The sequence below is a fragment of the Salmo salar genome, chromosome 16 (assembly GCF_965601325.2).
Source record: "Salmo salar chromosome 16, fSalSal1, whole genome shotgun sequence".
Lineage (NCBI taxonomy): Eukaryota > Metazoa > Chordata > Actinopteri > Salmoniformes > Salmonidae > Salmo > Salmo salar.
The window spans coordinates 54,325,334-54,345,000 of NC_138306.1; the positions used below are offsets into that span (position 1 = coordinate 54,325,334).

Genomic DNA, 19,667 nt, shown 5'->3' on the forward strand with positions numbered 1-19,667 from the left:
ACCGGCACAGAGTATTAGAAGATTGGATGTTGGAGACTGGCAAACCAAATGCTGATAGGCCTACAGAATAAGGCCCCACTGTGTACATCCCTTCTCTGGTTAGATAGCCCCTCTCCCCGTCTCTGGTTAGATAGCCCCTCTCCCCGTCTCTGGTTAGATAGCCCCTCTCCCCGTCTCCTGGTTAGATAGCCCCTCTCCCCGTCTCCTGGTTAGATAGCCCCTCTCCCCGTCTCCTGGTTAGATAGCCCCTCTCCCCGTCTCCTGGTTAGATAGCCCCTCTCCCCGTCTCCTGGTTAGATAGCCCCGTCTCCTGGTTAGATAGCCCCTCTCCCCGTCTCCTGGTTAGATAGCCCCTCTCCCCGTCTCCTGGTTAGATAGCCCCGTCTCCTGGTTAGATAGCCCCTCTCCCCGTCTCCTGTCTGTGGTTAGATAGTTTGGGATTTGACAACGTGTCAGAGTCTTCGAGTGTTTGTCTCAGATTAGCACCCCGCGGGGGGGGAGTGGGGTGGGGGGAATGGAACAATGACGCTAGGATCCGAGATGAAAGAAAATAATTTGCACAATTTCATATGAGACCGGTATTTGTCCTGTCGGGTGGCTCTATCAAAGCTGAACAGCCACTGAGGAACATGATTTAAATGGTGGGTAAGGACAAAGCCGGGTTAGTCATTTTTCAGCTGAACGCTTTCCAGGTAAATGATGAACATGGCCACTCGACTTCCTCTCTCTTTTTCAAACGACTGTAAATTCTACAAAGGTCGCCGGTCTGTCAGCTAAAGCTTATTTTCTATAAAATGGAGCATGTATCGCCTTTAAGTGATAAAGATGAAACCATTACTGTAGTTGACTGTAGTTGAAATTCAACCTTGAAAGATGGAATTCACAGTTGACTTGATCTCCTGCAGCAAAAAGAGACATGACTTCGTCACCATTCGCTGTAGTGCTGGGCGATACCTACACTGGAACCATGTTCAACTCCTCCCTGCCTTGTCCTAAGAAACATAGCAGGGTTTTTGAAAGAAAACACTACCACACACAGAAGAAAGGAAAGAAGGAATGTGGGAGAAGCGTGGAATGGTGAGGACAAGAGAAGAGTCCGGAAGAGAGGTGAGCTCCACACTTTCTGATGTCCATCCCGAAAATGGGAAATGCATTCTACATCACACCCATGGGGGAAGACATTCTACATCACACCTATGGGGGAAGACATTCTACGTCACACCCATGGGGGAAGACATTCTACATCACACCTATGGGGGAAGACATTCTACGTCACACCCATGGGGGAAGACATTCTACATCACACCCATGGGGGAAGACATTCTACATCACACCTATGGGGGAAGACATTCTACATCACACCTATGGGGGAAGACATTCTACGTCACACCCATGGGGGAAGACATTCTACATCACACCTATGGGGGAAGACATTCCACAGAAATTCTACATCACACCTATGGGGGAAGACATTCTACGTCACACCTATGGGGGAAGACATTCTACAGACATTCTACATCACACCTATGGGGGAAGACATTCTACGTCACACCCATGGGGGAAGACGTTCTATAGTGCACTGCTTTCAGCCATTGTTTTATCACCTGAAATCCAACACATTTTCACTTCACCCCGCCCTCTGTCAAACCCTCACCGTTTTGAACGGGATACTGTGGTCACAGAAGAATTATTTCATCAGCCATTAAGAGGAGCCATTAAGCATAATGAAGTGGGGATCCTCAGTGGGACTTCTGTCACACTCGTGATGAGAAACGTTCATCTGGGCATCCCACCTTACAGGGTCTCCCTCCCTTTTAATTGCAGACGGTGTGATGGGATGATACCTCCATGGGCTCCATTCTACACAGCTGTATAGTACTTGGCGATGCAGTGTAATGGAAACGTGCCTGTCTTTTACGGTAGAGAGATCCGTATTGCCTTTTGTGTGAGTACGGCAGCTTGTTCAATTTAGAGAGGAGAGGACGGACCATTAAACTATAGCTCCCAAGAGGACGTTCATTTGGTTAGTGTCCCCCTCATAAATGCCCCTCTGTGTCTGGAGTTGGCTGGGGGGGTCTCTGAAGGGTTGTGGAGGCTGATTAGGAGCGTTGAGTGGGGGGGGGGGGGTCTGTCAGGGCATCTCAGCTTGGGAATTGACACGTCTATTAACCTTTGAGATATGGTGCTGGAAACACTCGAGGGTCTATGTTGGGTAGTTTATTCTCACCTCTTAAATGTTTATTGATGATCTCTTTGGTAAATATGATAGTTAGGAGAATGATGATGATGATGCTGCTGCTATTGGCTCATGTTTAGTAGAGGAATAGGGAACCCTCAAGTTTGAAAGAAAGTGACTTTCTATTGCAAGATATTACCAACTAAAAGAACATTGTACACATTGATACACGTGACCAATTATATTATAAAGCATTTTAAACATGCACAGTTAAAAGTCCCCAACTTCCACGGGTGGATAACGTTTTAAAAGGTTATTGTTGTAGAATTGGTATCTGAGCTGTTGTGTCGATTTCATCTGGAAGTTGGAATACCAGGAAATGACATGCATTCTATGGTTGACATGACAAAATCTTCCTAGTAGTCTACCCACTGGGCCGTAGTCTACCCACTGGGCCGTAGTCTACCCTCTGGGCCGTAGTCTACCCTCTGGGCCGTAGTCTACCCACTGGGCCGTAGTCTACCCTCTGGACTGAATGATACTGCTTAACCAAATGCAAGAAACATTTATAATGTTATAAATAACATATTGTGTCTATATATTACTGAAGTTGTCAAGGGTTTTTTGAGAAAGTTTCAAATAATTCGAAGGGAAACACAAGTCATCTTTTCAAGCTGACATCTCACATTATAATGCTTGGCTAAACCAAGCTCCCCAAAGGCATTCCTTCTAACCACAGAGATTAGTAAATATGACAGTCGCAGAATCGCTTCCGGACGCTTCTAGGTTCTCGGACCAACGTGGCAGTTAAGTCAGGAGAACCCGAAGCTACTTCCCCTTCACACAAAAACCTCCCTGTTCTGAGATTGACAGTTTGATTCGCAGATGTTCACGTGGGACGCCTCCTAATCACCTGTGTACACTTTGGCTGGAGTCTTGATCACTCATCTCTGTCAGAGATGTGGTGTGGGCCTATAAAGAGCAAGATATGACAAACCGAGCAGTCTCAATTTGCTGCCAAGCCCTGCCCTACCCTAACTGTTGTCTATCCAGACCCTTCAGATCTGAGAACAGTCGTCAGCAGTGCACTGGGGTAGCTTCCACCGTATTGCCTTCAACTAGCAGGTCGTACAAGCATTGAAGTACTGTATATTTAGTTATTAATGAATTTTTCTGGATTCACGTTTTAAAAGAGAGAAGGAAAAATCCATAAAACGACATAAATGTGTTCATTTTTATTGCGGGTTCATGTTTGTTACATTGAAGGAAGATGAGGACTTTCAGAATAGTACAATAGGATAGAACCATGTTTATTGCACTCAGAGTGAATTTGCATTTTCTCATTTGTATTATTCACATCCAGAATCGATTTCATCCCCAAATGAATAAGAAACCATTTCGGATACGGATCCCTGTTTTTAGAGCCAGTGCATTTTTATCTCCACATTCAAGATATATAAGCTAGGTTTTCAGAGATAGATATATAAGCTAGGTTTTCAGAGATAGATATATAAGCTAGGTTTTCAGAGATATATATATATATATATATACATATATATATATAAGCTAGGTTTTCAGAGATGCATAAGCTAGGTTGTCAGAGATACATAAGCTAGGTTTTCAGAGATACATAAGCTAGGTTGTCAGAGATACATAAGCTCTTATGCGAATCATAGAATCAGTGGGGTGACGTTCAGATTATCTTTGCACATGTAGGGAACTCTTTGCATATCTGTCCCCCTCTACCCTTGGGGATTGACAGCCCGTCTCAAACACAGACTAACGTTTTCCCTCATGGCACGACGGGAGCCGGGTGTCTTCATCGGTCCTATTGATTGAGATCCCAGCAGGGGCTTGTCTTGGCAGGAGAGACAACAGACACCATCAAGGCTGCTCAGAGTTTAAAAAAAAGATTTTTTAGCAATCATGTAGCACACAGAAATGCACAGTCTCACTCACACGCACGCACACGCTCTCATGTGTACACTCCATCTCACACACACACACACACACACACACACACACACACACACACACACACACACACATACACACTGTCAGTCTTGCACCCTCCAAATGAATAAGCAAGGCGCTTTGGCTGTGCACAGAGTTTAAGCCTGGGAAGACGTTTTTTCTAAACATAATGTTTGTAGATTAGCTGAGGTTAATGATCCGATTTGCCTGGGAGGCTAGGCGTCTTTAAAGTATGGGTTGGGGAAAATGAGCTGTTCTTAGCAGGGAGGCTCCCTGATTACCACCAGGCACCTACAGTACTGCAGGCAACATATAGCATAGAAATATAATTACAGAAGGTCCATTCTAGTCATTCTGTTTCTATGCCCACTATTTGGGAATGGGTTTGCTAAAGGAGCAGCTCAGAAAACTGTCTCTCTGACCATAATGAACAGACTGCATGTTTCTTTGCTTTAAAGAAGATGTGTACTCTTCCCCCCACCACCCCAAAAAAACACATAACCCGAGGCCTGCACATTACCATGGCACGTTATTACTGTAGTCTGGAATGTTGTTTTATTTCCAAACGACCGCAGAAATAAAACCTTTTCTCGTTGTTCTTGTGAAGCCACAGAGCCTCTAAGTCTGTTTCGTCTCTCCCCAGTGTTTTAGTCTGGAGTTTTGTTTATGTTCTGATATAAAGTCCTTATATAGGCCCCAGCTATGGGGTGTGGCTGACCTCCTGTAGTGGTTAGTTCAGAGGTCAGACCTTACTGCTGACCCCCTCTCCCAAGCCCACTCTGGTATTGCCGAGTTGACAGAAAGGTGGAGGAATGAGAGAGAGAGAGAGAGAGAGACCCCCCTCCCCTCCTCACCCTTCTCTTGGCTCTCCCTCCCTCCCTGCGCCTGTCCAGGCATGCCTCCCCTCACAACCGACGTGGGCACAGAGGGAGTGAGAGAGCGACGGGGCGAGAGGGGAGGAGGGCGAACAAAGGAGCACTGTCATTGCCTCCCCAAGGTTTTTGGGGAGGGTCGGCGGGGGCAGGCGGTGCGGGAGAGGAGGGAGGGTGGGTGATGGGAGGGTGCAGAGAATAGAGAATAAAATATTAAAAGGGGGTATATTGAGACAGACAAAGAGCACAAGCAGTGAGTTCACTGACACACACACACACACACACACACACACACACACACACACACACACACACACACACACAGTAGGGTTCTCTTGCCCATGTTTCCCGAAGCGAGGTGCGAGGAGTAGAAGGTCTGCTGTATTTTATTGGTCATTGTGTAATATTTGCTTAACCCTCTATCTGTGCAGCTGTATGTTCAAAAAAAAAAGGCCGGGGGTGGGGGGGGGGGGGGGGGGGGGGTTCTGAATAGGAGCACAGCTGTTAGCAATTTCATGAGTACACTTATAACAGCAGTGGATTCCCCTCTAGCTGACCCCTTCACTCTCCACACAAGTTATCTCCCTGCAGTATGTGGCTGCTGTTCAGCCCAAAACACAGTACATTATTCTGGCTTCGCTGCTTTGCTCACCTTTTTTAACTACTGAATGCATTGAAGCTTTTGGACACCATCTTGCCCCATGCATTAGAAATATCTGCTCTCATCCACCCTGGTATTATTTCCCAGGATTCTTTTCTCCCCCTTAATATTTTATATCTTTGTTGTAGCCATTTTGGAAGATAATCAAATCACTAATGAAATGATTGGGATCCAACAACCTGGGCACGTCTCTCTAGACAAATGTAGTTTTTAATGGAATGTTCTCTGCCCTCAGCCTGTTCCCCGCCCTCAGCCTGTTCCCCGCCTGTTCCCCGCCCTCAGCCTGTTCCCCGCCCTCAGCCTGTTCCCCGCCCCCAGCCTGTTCCCCGCCCCTCAGCCTGTTCCCCGCCCCTCAGCCTGTTCCCCGCCCTTCAGCCTGTTCCCCGCCCTCAGCCTGTTCCCCGCCCTTCAGCCTGTTCCCTGCCCTTCAGCCTGTTCCCCGCCCTCAGCCTGTTCCCCGCCCTCAGCCTGTTCCCCGCCCTTCAGCCTGTTCCCTGCCCTTCAGCCTGTTCCCCGCCCTTCAGCCTGTTCCCCGCCCTCAGCCTGTTCCCTTCCCTCAGCCTGTTCCCCTCCCTCTGCCAGTCCCTGCCCTCAGCCTGTTCCCCGCCCTTCAGCCTGTTCCCTTCCCTCAGCCTGTTCCCCGCCCTTCAGCCTGTTCCCCGCCCTTCAGCCTGTTCCCTGCCCTTCAGCCTGTTCCCTTCCCTCAGCCTGTTCCCCTCCCTCAGCCAGTCCCTGCCCTCAGCCTGTTCCCCGCCCTTCAGCCTGTTCCCCGCCCTTAGCCTGTTCCCTTCCTTCAGCCTGTTCCCCTCCCTCAGCCAGTCCCCACCCTCAGCCTGTTCCCCGCCCTTCAGCCTGTTCCCCGCCCCCAGCCTTATGAAGATGAGGATGACTCCATATGCTGGAACCATTTATTTATCGGGTTTCCCTCTGTCCTATTACATTTCAATAGGCTATCAGAAAGCTGACAGGAAAATGGAGAGAGAGAGAGAAGGAGAGGATGAAGACAAGTGATGCGAAGGAATGGAAGAAGCCCCTGAGCAGAACCAGAGGGAGGGAGGGATGACTGCTGTGACATGAAAGAGTGATAGAGGTAAGAGCCCTGAGGTCAAACGGAGCCTTGTGTGGTCGGGAAGGTGAGGGTGTAGTAGGAAGGGGGACTTATCATTTAAAATCTTAACAGTGACGTTAGGTAAGTCAAGTTTGTGGAGCAGGGCTTTGTAAACAAAAATAGTGTAATGATGTGATCTACGTGACTTTAAAGAGGTCCAGACAACCTTTTTGGTAAAGAATACAGTGATGAGTAACACAACTGTCTCCGGTGATAAAACAAAGGGCTCTATGAAAAACAGCATCCAAGGGTTTAAGAATAGAGGCAGCTGCACTTTGATAAATAGTATCTCCATAATCAAGAACAGGTAGATAGGTTGACTGCACAATCTGCTTCCTGTTGACCAGAGAGAGACAAGATCTGTTTCTGTAAAAAAATGAAAAAGGTATTTTTTTTTTAAACGCTTAATCATTGTCAATCTAAATACCAAGATATTTGTTTGCAGGGACTCGTTTTGATTTGTAGAACCATCCGATGAGTAAAGATGTCATCCTTCTGAGACAATCTTACCAGAACTTAAAAACAACATATATTTAGTTTTGCCATTTATTAAATGCCAGTTTTAAATCAGACTGTAGTTTTGACACGGCCAGGTCAGCAGTCAGGGGAATTGAGTACATAATAGTATCATCCGCATATAAATGTTTTATTTTTAACAGATTGACCAATAGCAATTATATAAATAGTGAAAAGAACAGGTCCTTGTGTCGACCCTTGCGGAACACCTTTATGTACTTCTAGACTTAACACCATCAATCACGATGGTCTGAGTTCTGTCACCAAGATAATCATGAAACCATGAACAGGTGTCAGAGCTCAGGTCTATCGAGGACAAACTTATTCAATAAAATAGCATGATCAACTGTGTCAAAAGCTTTTGACAAGTCCACAAACAAAGCAGGACATTTAATTTAGTGTCTAAAGCATTGACAAGTTAATTGACAACTGTAGTGGTTGTTGTAATAGTACTATGTCCAGGACTAAACCCTGACTGTAGTGGTTGCTGTAATAGTACTATGTCCAGGACTAAACCCTGACTGTAGTGGTTGTTGTAATAGTACTATGTCCAGGACTAAACCCTGACTGTAGTGGTTGTTGTAATAGTACTATGTCCAGGACTAAACCCTGACTGTAGTGGTTGTTGTAATAGTACTATGTCCAGGACTAAACCCTGACTGTAGTGGTTGTTGTAATAGTACTATGTCCAGGACTAAACCCTGACTGTAGTGGTTGTTGTAATAGTACTATGTCCAGGACTAAACCCTGACTGTAGTGGTTGTTGTAATAGTACTATGTCCAGGACTAAACCCTGACTGTAGTGGTTGTTGTAATAGTACTATGTCCAGGACTAAACCCTGACTGTAGTGGTTGTTGTAACAGTACTATGTCCAGGACTAAACCCTGACTGTAGTGGTTGTTGTAATAGTACTATGTCCAGGACTAAACCCTGACTGTAGTGGTTGTTGTAATAGTACTATGTCCAGGACTAAACCCTGACTGTAGTGGTTGTTGTAATAGTACTATGTCCAGGACTAAACCCTGACTGTAGTGGTTGTTGTAATAGTACTATGTCCAGGACTAAACCCTGACTGTAGTGGTTGTTGTAATAGTACTATGTCCAGGACTAAACCCTGACTGTAGTGGTTGTTGTAATAGTACTATGTCCAGGACTAAACCCTGACTGTAGTGGTTGTTGTAACAGTACTATGTCCAGGACTAAACCCTGACTGTAGTGGTTGTTGTAATAGTACTATGTCCAGGACTAAACCCTGACTGTAGTGGTTGTTGTAATAGTACTATGTCCAGGACTAAACCCTGACTGTAGTGGTTGTTGTAATAGTACTATGTCCAGGACTAAACCCTGATTGATTTATATTCAAAATACATTAGTCAGAATGAAAGAAAAATAGCTGTACATTTACCAAGGATTCTAGAATCATAGACAAGGAAGCCTTGGAATGGGGTGATAGTTATTGAGATCACTACTTTCCCCGTCCTTATAGAGCGGCAGCACAAGAGCTGATTTCCATACTTTTGGCATATTTCCTGATAACAATGGTCAAACTAAAACGTGCGTTATTGAGCCAACAATGATGGGCTCTGGACACTTAAGCAGACCAGGATCCAATTGGTCGGCCCCTGTGGTTTTTATTGTCGTCTATTGCAGCCTAACGTACTGCATCTCAGTGCTAGAGGCGTCACTACAGGCCTGGGTTCAATCCCGGTCTGTATCACAACCGGCCGTGATCAGGAGTCCCATAGGGCAGCGCACAATTGGCCCAGAGTCGTCTGGGTTTGGGGAGGGTTTGGCCGGGGTAGGCTGTCATTGTAAATAATAATTCGTTCTTAACTGACATTCCTAGTTAAATAAAGCTTAAATAAAAATACATTTAAAAAGCATTCAGGACTTATTTTTCTGTAAATATTCTAAATGAAAAGCTTTGACTATAATTTCTCTGATCATTCAGCAACTTGTCCCCTATCAGCATCCAGTCCAATATCATTGTGAATAGGCTTAGAAGTTCTTTGTCAGAGAAAGATGAAATAACATGGTTTTTAAATGCATCAGTGAAAGCATTTTTTTTCTTCCGTAATGTGGCCTGTGTCTGAATTAATTTGCTGTGGCAGAGAGGAGGAAGTAGGACCCTAGAGGGATTTGACAGTTTTCCAGATTGCACAAAAGTGAAAATCCCACCCACCTGGTATTTCAGAAAATAGTATTTGCTTCACATCCAAGTCAACTTGGTTCAATCGACCGAATACTGGAATACAGAATAAGTATTGTTAGCTATACAACGACCATAGCATGGGAGGATAGATAAGATGGTCTGATATTGGTTGCTCTTATGATTCAAATAAGTATTTCAAATGGGCCAACTGACTACAAGGCCTGAGACATTTTCATGGCGTTACCAAAAATATGATCATAATATGAGCCCAATTTGATAGCTGGTGTCAAGCAAAAAGATACTAATGTGAAGCAACTCTTAACACGTGAAGGAGAGATTTACTCTGGGCTTTTAACTACAGCCCCCTACCACACGAGGCGCCCTCCCTACCACACGAGGCGCCCTCCCTACCACACGAGGCGCCCTCCCTACCACACGAGGCGCCCTCCCTACCACACGAGGCACCCTCCCTACCACACGAGGCGCCCTCCCTACCACACGAGGCGCCCTCCCTACCACACGAGGCACCCTCCCTACCACACGAGGCGCCCTCCCTACCACACGAGGCGCCCTCCCTACCACACGAGGCACCCTCCCTACCACACGAGGCACCCTCCCTACCACACGAGGCGCCCTCCCTACCACACGAGGCGCCCTCCCTACCACACGAGGCCCCTACCACACGAGGCGCCCTCCCTACCACACGAGGCGCCCTCCCTACCACACGAGGCACCCTCCCTACCACACGAGGCGCCCTCCCTACCACACGAGGCGCCCTCCCTACCACACGAGGCACCCTCCCTACCACACGAGGCGCCCTCCCTACCACACGAGGCACCCTCCCTACCACACGAGGCACCCTCCCTACCACACGAGGCACCCTCCCTACCACACGAGGCGCCCTCCCTACCACACGAGGCGCCCTCCCTACCACACGAGGCCCCTACCACACGAGGCGCCCTCCCTACCACACGAGGCGCCCTCCCTACCACACGAGGCGCCCTCCCTACCACACGAGGCGCCCTCCCTACCACACGAGGCGCCCTCCCTACCACACGAGGCGCCCTCCCTACCACACGAGGCGCCCCCCCTACCACACGAGGCGCCCTCCCTACCACACGAGGCGCCCTCCCTACCACACGAGGCGCCCTCCCTACCACACGAGGCGGGGGACTCCTTTGGCGTCTAGAGTTAGATAAATCCGCCTTTAATTTCCTTGTACCTTACGTGTGGAATGATCTACAATGCACTTTAAAATGGGATGAATTGGTGCCTCAAGGGCATTTCAGACGGTTGTTAGGGGACCTTTTTACTAAAGAATGTGTCTGTTTTTTATGACTGTGTTTTAGCTTTTTGTGTATTTTTGTGTATAACATATTTGAATGTGCATTTTATTGTGTATTTTAAGGTATCAGCATTGACTCCCTGTCTAAATAAAATGACCTTGGTCTCAGCATTGACTCCCTGTCTAAATAAAGAGACCTTGGTCTCAGCATGACTCTCTGTCTAAATAAAGAGACCTTGGTCTCAGCATTGACTCCCTGTCTAAATAAAGACACCTTGGTCTCAGCATTGACTCCCTGTCTAAATAAAGAGACCTTGGTCTCAGCATTGACTCCCTGTCTAAATGAAGACACCATGGTCTCAGCATTGACTCCCTGTCTAAATGAAGACATCTTGGTCTCAGCATTGACTCCCTGTCTAAATAAAGACATCTTGGTCTCAGCATTGACTCCCTGTCTAAATGAAGACACTTTGGTCTCAGCATTGACTCCCTGTCTAAATGAAGACACCTTGGTCTCAGCATTGACTCCCTGTCTAAATAAAAATGACCTTGGTCTCAGCATTGACTCCCTGTCTAAATGAAGACACCTTGGTCTCAGCATTGACTCCCTGTCTAAATGAAGACACCTTGGTCTCAGCATTGACTTCCTGTCTAAATGAAGACACCTTGGTCTCAGCATTGACTCCCTGTCTAAATGAAGACACCTTGGTCTCAGCATTGACTCCCTGTCTAAATGAAGACATCTTGGTCTCAGCATTGACACCCTGTCTAAATAAAATGACCTTGGTCTCAGCATTGACTCCCTGTCTAAATGAAGACACCTTGGTCTCAGCATTGACTCCCTGTCTAAATAAAGACACCTTGGTCTCAGCACTGACTCCCTGTCTAAATGAAGACACCTTGGTCTCAACATTGACTCCCTGTCTAAATGAAGACACCTTGGTCTCAGCATTGACTCCCTGTCTAAATAAAATGACCTTGGTCTCAGCATTGACTCCCTGTCTAAATAAAATGACCTTGGTCTCAGCATTGACTCCCTGTCTAAATAAAGACACCTTGGTCTCAGCATTGACTCCCTGTCTAAATAAAGACACCTTGGTCTCAGCATTGACTCCCTGTCTAAATGAAGACACCATGGTCTCAGCATTGACTCCCTGTCTAAATAAAATGACCTTGGTCTCAGCATTGACTCCCTGTCTAAATAAAGACACCTTGGTCACAGCATTGACTCCCTGTCTAAATAAAGGTTAAATAAAACATCAAGCACAGCTATTTCAAACCAGATTTAAACCCAGGTCTGGTGTGAACTGTTGAACCGTATCTTTTTTTTTTTAGCCTTTAACACAATCTGAGAAAAACAACTCTCTCTCAAGGTTGGTACGGGAAAAAAAATGTATGAAAAGTATGCATTCCCTACTGTAAGTCGCTCTGGATAAGAGCGTCTGCTAAATGACTTAAATGTAATGTAAAAATGTTGTATGTTCAAAACAGCATGTGTGAACGGTTCAGAGCAAAAGGACGGAACACAAAGAGAAAAACAGCTACTGCATTGTGTTGTAGGCTTCCCACGTCTCTGCCACTTAACCTCCGAGCAATCTGTCTTTCCCTCTCCCGGGCTAAAAGCTACAGTAAATCAAATGCTAGCCTGTAGCGTGGTCAGACCGGGGCTCTTAAGATTCTAGGCCGAGATATAAAGAGGATGCAGAATGCCAGAAAGCTGTCATTTCTTCCCTCTCTTCTTCTCTTCGCCTCTCCTCTCTTTCGCTCTTCTGTGGTAGAATTCAAAACCGGGTGGTAGGAGGTAGAAAAGATTTGACACTGTAGCTTCAAACTTCTCGGAAACAAATACAAGTCCTCCTTACCCACACCTACATTGGTGTTCTCTCTCTTTCTCTCTCTCTCTCTCTCTTCATTCTCCAAGAGCCCCTTCACAGTCCCCCCCCCCTTTCTGCAAGCTGTTGGCATCCAGTTGCTACCGCCAGTCCAAGTTCCAGACCCTGGCCTACTGGGCCCACCGTGGTTCCCAGGCCCTTGACTACTCTGTGACTGCTCTTCCATCCTACTAGGCCCTCCAACAAAGGCTTCATGTTTTCACATTTTAAAGGCAGGAGGTGATGAAAGAGATTAAGGGGATATAGAGGGTACCTCCTTGTTTCTTTACAAGGAAACCTCCTGTAAGGGCTTCCAAGCAAATAACCCCACTTTGCTTTACCTCCCCCTGGGTCCTTTTCATTAGGACGAAACGTAGCAACACTTTTTGCAACAGAAAATACAAACGAGCAAGTTCAGGTGTTGCCTTCTGTTTCAGTAAGTTTTTCTTTTGTTTAGTGTCTAATGAATAGGAGTGTGGTTTTAAAGCCAGGATGTCACCTGGCTGTTCTTATGGCTCCCTGTGATGCAAGGCTGTCTGGTGAATAAGAAACGCACATTTTTGTTTTCCGTTGCAAGACATTTTAAAACATTATCTGTGCCCTAATGAACACTACCCCGGGTCTTTATTCATCAAGGCCTAGTGGTTTCCTCTCGAGTGTGGCGTCTCCGTGAATGAGGGCTCAAACTGGGAGAACAGTGCATTTCAGCTCTTTCTGTGTCATTTTAGGACTGCAGACCTACCAAGAACTACCAAGACCTGTAGCCTCTAGCCTAAATTGTTCTGTAGGACTAAAGTTAGCCTTTTTCCATTTGCTAAAGACAGACAGACAGGCAGGCAGACATCACCCACAGCTAGACCCTCATTATAGTCTTGATCACATGCAGTCTTGTTCTGGAGAGAGAGAGAGAGAGAGAGAGAGAGAGATGTGTGCTTGGTCTAACGTTTTTATATAAGGTCATAAAGTTGTGTGTTTCCTGGTCCTCCTCTAATTGCAGTGTGTGAGTGATTTAATGAGGGGACCTCTCTTTAATGAAGGACTGTATGAATTAGTGCTGCTCTCCATTCTGTGCCTCTTTAGCCTGTAGATTGAGAGCAATCATGATTATTATCATTGAAAGAGATCATTTCCATTTCCAAACTGCTACAAACATTTTTATATAAAAGACAACAAGTCTATTTCGACCCTTATTTCCAATGAGCACCTTTTCAGACCATTTCTATATTTTTGACAGAGGCAAAGCAACTCTCCCTATTTTCTCTTTTACTCAGTAACTTCCTCAACTTTCAAAGAGCAGTTTAGGCTACAGCATTGACTCTGGATGCTGGCTCAGCTTTCAAAGAGCAGTTTAGGCTACAGCATTTACTCTGGATGCTGGCTCAGCTTTCAAAGAGCGGTTTAGGCTACAGCATTTACTCTGGATGTTGGCTCAGCTTTCAAAGAGCAGTTTAGGCTACAGCATTTACTCTGGATGCTGGCTCAGCTTTCAAAGAGCGGTTTAGGCTACAGCATTTACTCTGGATGCTGGCTCAGCTTTCAAAGAGCGGTTTAGGCTACAGCATTTACTCTGGATGCTGGCTCAGCTTTCAAAAAGCGGTTTAGGCTACAGCATTGACTCTGGATGCTGGCTCAGCTTTCAAAGAGCGGTTTAGGCTACAGCATTTACTCTGGATGCTGGCTCAGCTTTCAAAGAGCGGTTTAGGCTACAGCATTGACTCTGGATGCTGGCTCAGCTTTCAAAGAGCGGTTTAGGCTACAGCATTTACTCTGGATGCTGGCTCAGCTTTCAAAGAGCGGTTTAGGCTAAAGCATTTACTCTGGATGCTGGCTCAGCTTTCAAAGAGCGGTTTAGGCTACAGCATTTACTCTGGATGCTGGCTCAGCTTTCAAAGAGCGGCTTAGGCTACAGCATTTACTCTGGATGCTGGCTCAGCTTTCAAAGAGCGGTTTAGGCTACAGCATTTACTCTGGATGCTGGCTCAGCTTTCAAAGAGCGGTTTAGGCTACAGCATTGACTCTGGATGCTGGCTCGGCCTCTCTGTTGAAAAGGTTACGTCCCAATTTTAAGGATGGCTATTTGAAATTATTTTCCTATTTGAATAACATCAGCATGACATTTTCTGGATACCCGGACAGTCAACATTTTTATGACGCAAATACACATGGCAGAGGTAAACAGGACGGACTGCTTTTCACTGGTAGTTTTGACTAACAGTGAAAGCAAAGTCAGATTTTCACCGTGACAGAACTGATTCTGATCTGTGTCAGGTCTTGTGGAAACTCTGTTAGGTATGCGCATGTAATTGCTATTTAAAGGTGGGAAGATTATAAGCTGACTGCAAGGCTAAATGTACAGCGGTAGTTCAACACAAGGTTAAAAAAAAACTACAATCAAAAGTTTGTTTTTAAATTAAGCATTTCAAAAGTCATGGTATATCTTTGTAGGTAGCAATGTCACTAGGATAATTAAAATGTAATTCAGACAAAGCTTTTTCATTGTCAAAATACTCAGTCAAGTAGTTGAATACTAACGTCTGTTCGGATATTTGATTCATCGGTTAACCGTGTCTGTCCCTAGTCCCAATGTCTCCTTTCAGGTATATGAAAACTCCCCGCCCATGCCTACACCAATCCAATGAGTTTAAAATGTGTTGGAAGTAGTGAACGAGACCACAGTTCAGGAGGAAGGAGAGATAATTGGGACGTAACCTTAGTTGAGAGCTCTAGTGTTAGTGTATCAGCTGGTTAGGTAAAGGAAGCCATAAACTCTCAATAATTCCCGAGACTGGAGACAAAGGCTCATGTTCACTGCTGGGTGTCGATAAAAGGTAGCATTAGGCTGCCCTTGGAGGCATTACCTCCCCACACACACACAAGCAGGTGCCGCACACAGACACACACACACATACCTTCTCCCACATCCGTCATTAGTGGTTGTGACAGAGACAGTCGAATCAAATAAGTTGAGAGGAAGGCGTAGTGCCCCCCCCACCCGGCCCTCGCTGTGTTCCCATCAGCGCCAGTTCACTGAAGCTCCCCTCAGTCTCCCCCTCTGTGTACGAGGATAAGTAGCTCTGAAGAAGGGACGCTATATGACTGCCTGGGTCGTATTCATTATTAGGCACCAAACAGAGGAAAGCGGACTGAAAAAGGAAGGGACCACCTGAACTTAATTTTCCGTTGCAGAACGTTTTGCTACCGTGTGCCCTAATGAATACAACCCAGTTCTAACGGGATGATGTAGCCCTAATGAATACGACCCAGTCCTAACGGGATGGTGTAGCCTTAATGAATACGACCCAGTGCTAACGGGATGTAGCCCTAATGAATACGACCCAGTCCTAACGGGATGTAGCCCTAATGAATACGACCCAGTCCTAACGGGATGGTGTAGCCTTAATGAATACGACCCAGTCCTAACGGGATGGTGTAGCCTTAATGAATACGACCCAGTCCTAACGGGATGGTGTAGCCTTAATGAATACGACCCAGTCCTAACTGGAGGATGTAGCCCTAATGAATACGACCCAGTCCTAATGGGATGATGTAGCCTTAATGAATACGACCCAGTCCTAACGGGATGATGTAGCCCTAATGAATACGACCCAGTCCTAACGGGATGATGTAGCCCTAATGAATACGACCCACTCCTAACGGGATGATGTAGCCCTAATGAATACGACCCAGTGCTAACGGGATGTAGCCCTAATGAATACGACCCAGTCCTAACGGGATGTAGCCCTAATGAATACGACCCAGTCCTAACGGGATGTAGCCCTAATGAATACGACCCAGTCCTAACGGGAGGATGTAGCCCTAATGAATACGACCCAGTCCTAACGGGAGGATGTAGCCCTAATGAATACGACCCAGTCCTAATGGGATGATGTAGCCCTAATGAATACGACCCAGTCCTAACGGGATGATGTAGCCCTAATGAATACGACCCAGTCCTAACGGGAGGATGTAGCCTTAATGAATACGACCCAGTCCTAACGGGATGATGTAGCCCTAATGAATACGACCCAGTCCTAATGGGATGATGTAGCCCTAATGAATACGACCCAGTCCTAACGGGATGATGTAGCCTTAATGAATACGACCCAGTCCTAACGGGATGGTGTAGCCTTAATGAATACGACCCAGTCCTAACGGGATGATGTAGCCTTAATGAATACGACCCAGTCCTAACGGGATGATGTAGCCCTAATGAATACGACCCAGTCCTAACGGGAGGATGTAGCCCTAATGAATACGACCCAGTCCTAACTGGAGGATGTAGCCCTAATGAATACGACCCAGTCCTAACGGGATGACTCATGCTGACTTGCCCATTGACACTCATTAGGCTAAGCTCGGGTCCCTCGAACCGTAATATACAAGGTTACTTATCTTCTCTTGTCCCGCGGCCCAGCAACTGCTAGCATCAGTTAGGGGTCATTAGCCACACGGCCTGGAATAAATGGCCTCTGATCGTATCGGCGCTAACCTCCAGCACAGTTGATTTTGCACATTTCGTAGCCGAGGAGGAAAGGACAGAGGGGGACTTCTCGCTCTCTTCTGCTCTCTTGGCTTCCTTATTTTCTACTCTTCTTCTCTTCACCATAAAGGTTCTTTGGCTGTCCCTGTAGGTAACAAAACATTCAGGAGCGAGGTGGCCAGAGGATCATAGGGTTTTGATCTGGCAGAGAGGCATTGATACGGGTCCTGCCTACCCCTCGACTCTATGAATATTACCAGTTTAAAACTACAGGCCTCTGAAAGGCACTGCAGCAGTGTATTCACAACAGCAGCTCCTTTTTTTTGTTGCAGACACTCCTTCATTACGACGTCTCTGTTCCCTCCTTTCTCTCCTTTCATCTCCGGCTCTTCCTCTGTCTGCGCATGGCTTGATATAGAGCTTTTTTTTTACTCAGGTCTTTGAAGTCAAAAGGATTTGAGTGTGTCGGTGTGTTTTCCCGACTATCTCTGTAGACTGAGCACATAACCTCAGCTTGAGTTCAATGTTGTTGTCGATGGGTAACGTTTACTTGTTGTTTAGGAGCCATTTTAATACAGTGCAACTTAAATGAATAGTCAGTGTAAACAAAGCCACGATAATGATAACATCCATAAGTATGCATAACAACTAGGGCTGTGGCGGTCATAAAATGTCGTCAGCCGGGGATTGGCAAGCAAATAACTGCCAGTCTCATGGTAATTGACCGTTAATTAACATAAACACGTTTAGTTTCCTGCATAGCCTACAAGCCACTGATGCAGACCTTTGGAACATCAGTGGCTTATTTAGTTTAGACGGGTCTAAAGAAACATGACACGAAGAACATGTAGTCTATTTCAAAATAACAGAATAGCATACTCTGAGTTGTCCTTATGTTACGTCCTGATCTGGCTGTGCCAAATGGCTGTGGGCTACACTAGTTCATTTAGCAGACAAGATTTGCTTAGAATTCTGTGGCATACTTTTTTTTAAATTATTTTATAGTATGAAGAATACAATTGAACATAGCTGATTAAAATAGAAAGGATTTGGCTCCCAAACGATTTCCAAGGGAGTTCGAACATGCAGGTATTCTGTGTTGAGCAGTTAACAATAAACCACGTCCTCATATCTGCTTAATTTATAGTTCCTTATGTAACTTTAGTTGTGATACAAATGTTGGGCTATATGTTTCAATTTTTAATACATTCTAAGGCTGCATGACTCTAATGATGATTTGAAAAAAGTCACATGAAAGGCATGAGCTCTGCTTTGTTTAATTGTGCAGGCTGTACACACTTCATCAGTCTCTCATTCACAATTTGACAAGCACTTGATAATATTCTCACCAGGCCTCGAATATCCTGGTGGCATCCCCTTTGTGTGGCCGTAATGGCCCCTAAAATATCCATGCCTTTTGCAGCCAAAGTGGCCGTTGTACCCTTGGGCTGATTTATAATTCCCTTCTCCAGGCTGCCATAACCACCTCTCACTCACATGGACCTCTCCGGTATCTAAATTCTTATTAGCCAATGCCCATCATGTGATCGAGTCCTTATCACAGCTAAGAAGTAGGCTACAGGTGAAGACAGAGACATCGAGGACACAACTGTGCGCCCCTCTTATTGAATTCCGAGAAGCATATTCATGTTAGTAGAACCGCGTACTTTTCGTCAGCCAACAAGATGAGTAGGCCTAACAAACAGCAAAAGCACTAGCCTATGTCAATCTACTATCCCCCATAATACAAAAGTTTACCTGTTCTATTGGTCAACTTGTCCTTCTGTGCATTAAATAAATATTCCAAATAAAAAGCTGGACAGTTCTGGGATGTGATAGATCCCAAATTAATACAACCACTAGCATCAAAAACCCTTTTTAAAAGCACTGAGGCTGCTGCAACAGATCAGAACATTTAGCTTATAACGTTAATAAACTATTAGCTCTTGATATGACTTCATATAAAGACGTATCCCACTGGGCATACACTGGTTGAATCAACGTTGTTTCCATGTCATTTCAATGAAATTACACTGAACCAACATGGAATAGACGTTAAATTGACGTCTGTGCCCTGTGGGATATTGCTGAGTGAGGATTGGTTTCCTAGTGAACTAGTGAACTTTCTAGATGTGCTGTAAGTAGAATGGCACAAGAGGATGAAGACTGTTAGACTGGTGAGAGGAGGGGGGTTGTTTGAATTACAGCACTGTGTTAGTTTACTACACACGTTATGAGTCGTTTGGGAGCCGTTCATTTGGCTCCCAAATGACTCTTTGTTGAAAATGCTTAAAATTTGACTTGGACCATGATTTATGATCTCCAATGGAAAACCCTAAAAGTAGAGTGCCATTGTCAGAATGTGAAATGCGCGTTCAAGTACATTTCTACCTGGCCAAATGATTTGATGACCTGCAAAAAAGTAATTTTTCTTTTAACACACTGCAAAAATGTGTGTGGACCAGAATGACTTGTTCTTCCCACTATTTATTGTTTCTGCAGTGAGGATTCACCCTCTTCAGAGATTGATTTTGTAACTTATCAGCAGATAATTGTTGTTTGGAGTGCAAA

The 19,667-nt window shown here is 45.6% G+C and overlaps 1 long non-coding RNA gene across 2 annotated transcripts in view; it reads left to right on the forward strand.

Annotated features, from left to right (window-relative positions):
- The window catches only part of LOC145861118 (uncharacterized), a 40,612-nt gene that overhangs the window by 9,599 nt on the left and 11,346 nt on the right, over positions 1–19,667 (forward strand). The window contains exon 2 of one of the 2 annotated variants that reach the window (XR_014380925.1): positions 6,633–6,773. The exons of the other annotated variant lie outside the window; for it this stretch is intronic. This is a non-coding gene — a long non-coding RNA (uncharacterized LOC145861118). The remainder of the gene's footprint in view (positions 1–6,632; positions 6,774–19,667) is intronic. 2 annotated transcript variants of the gene reach the window in all.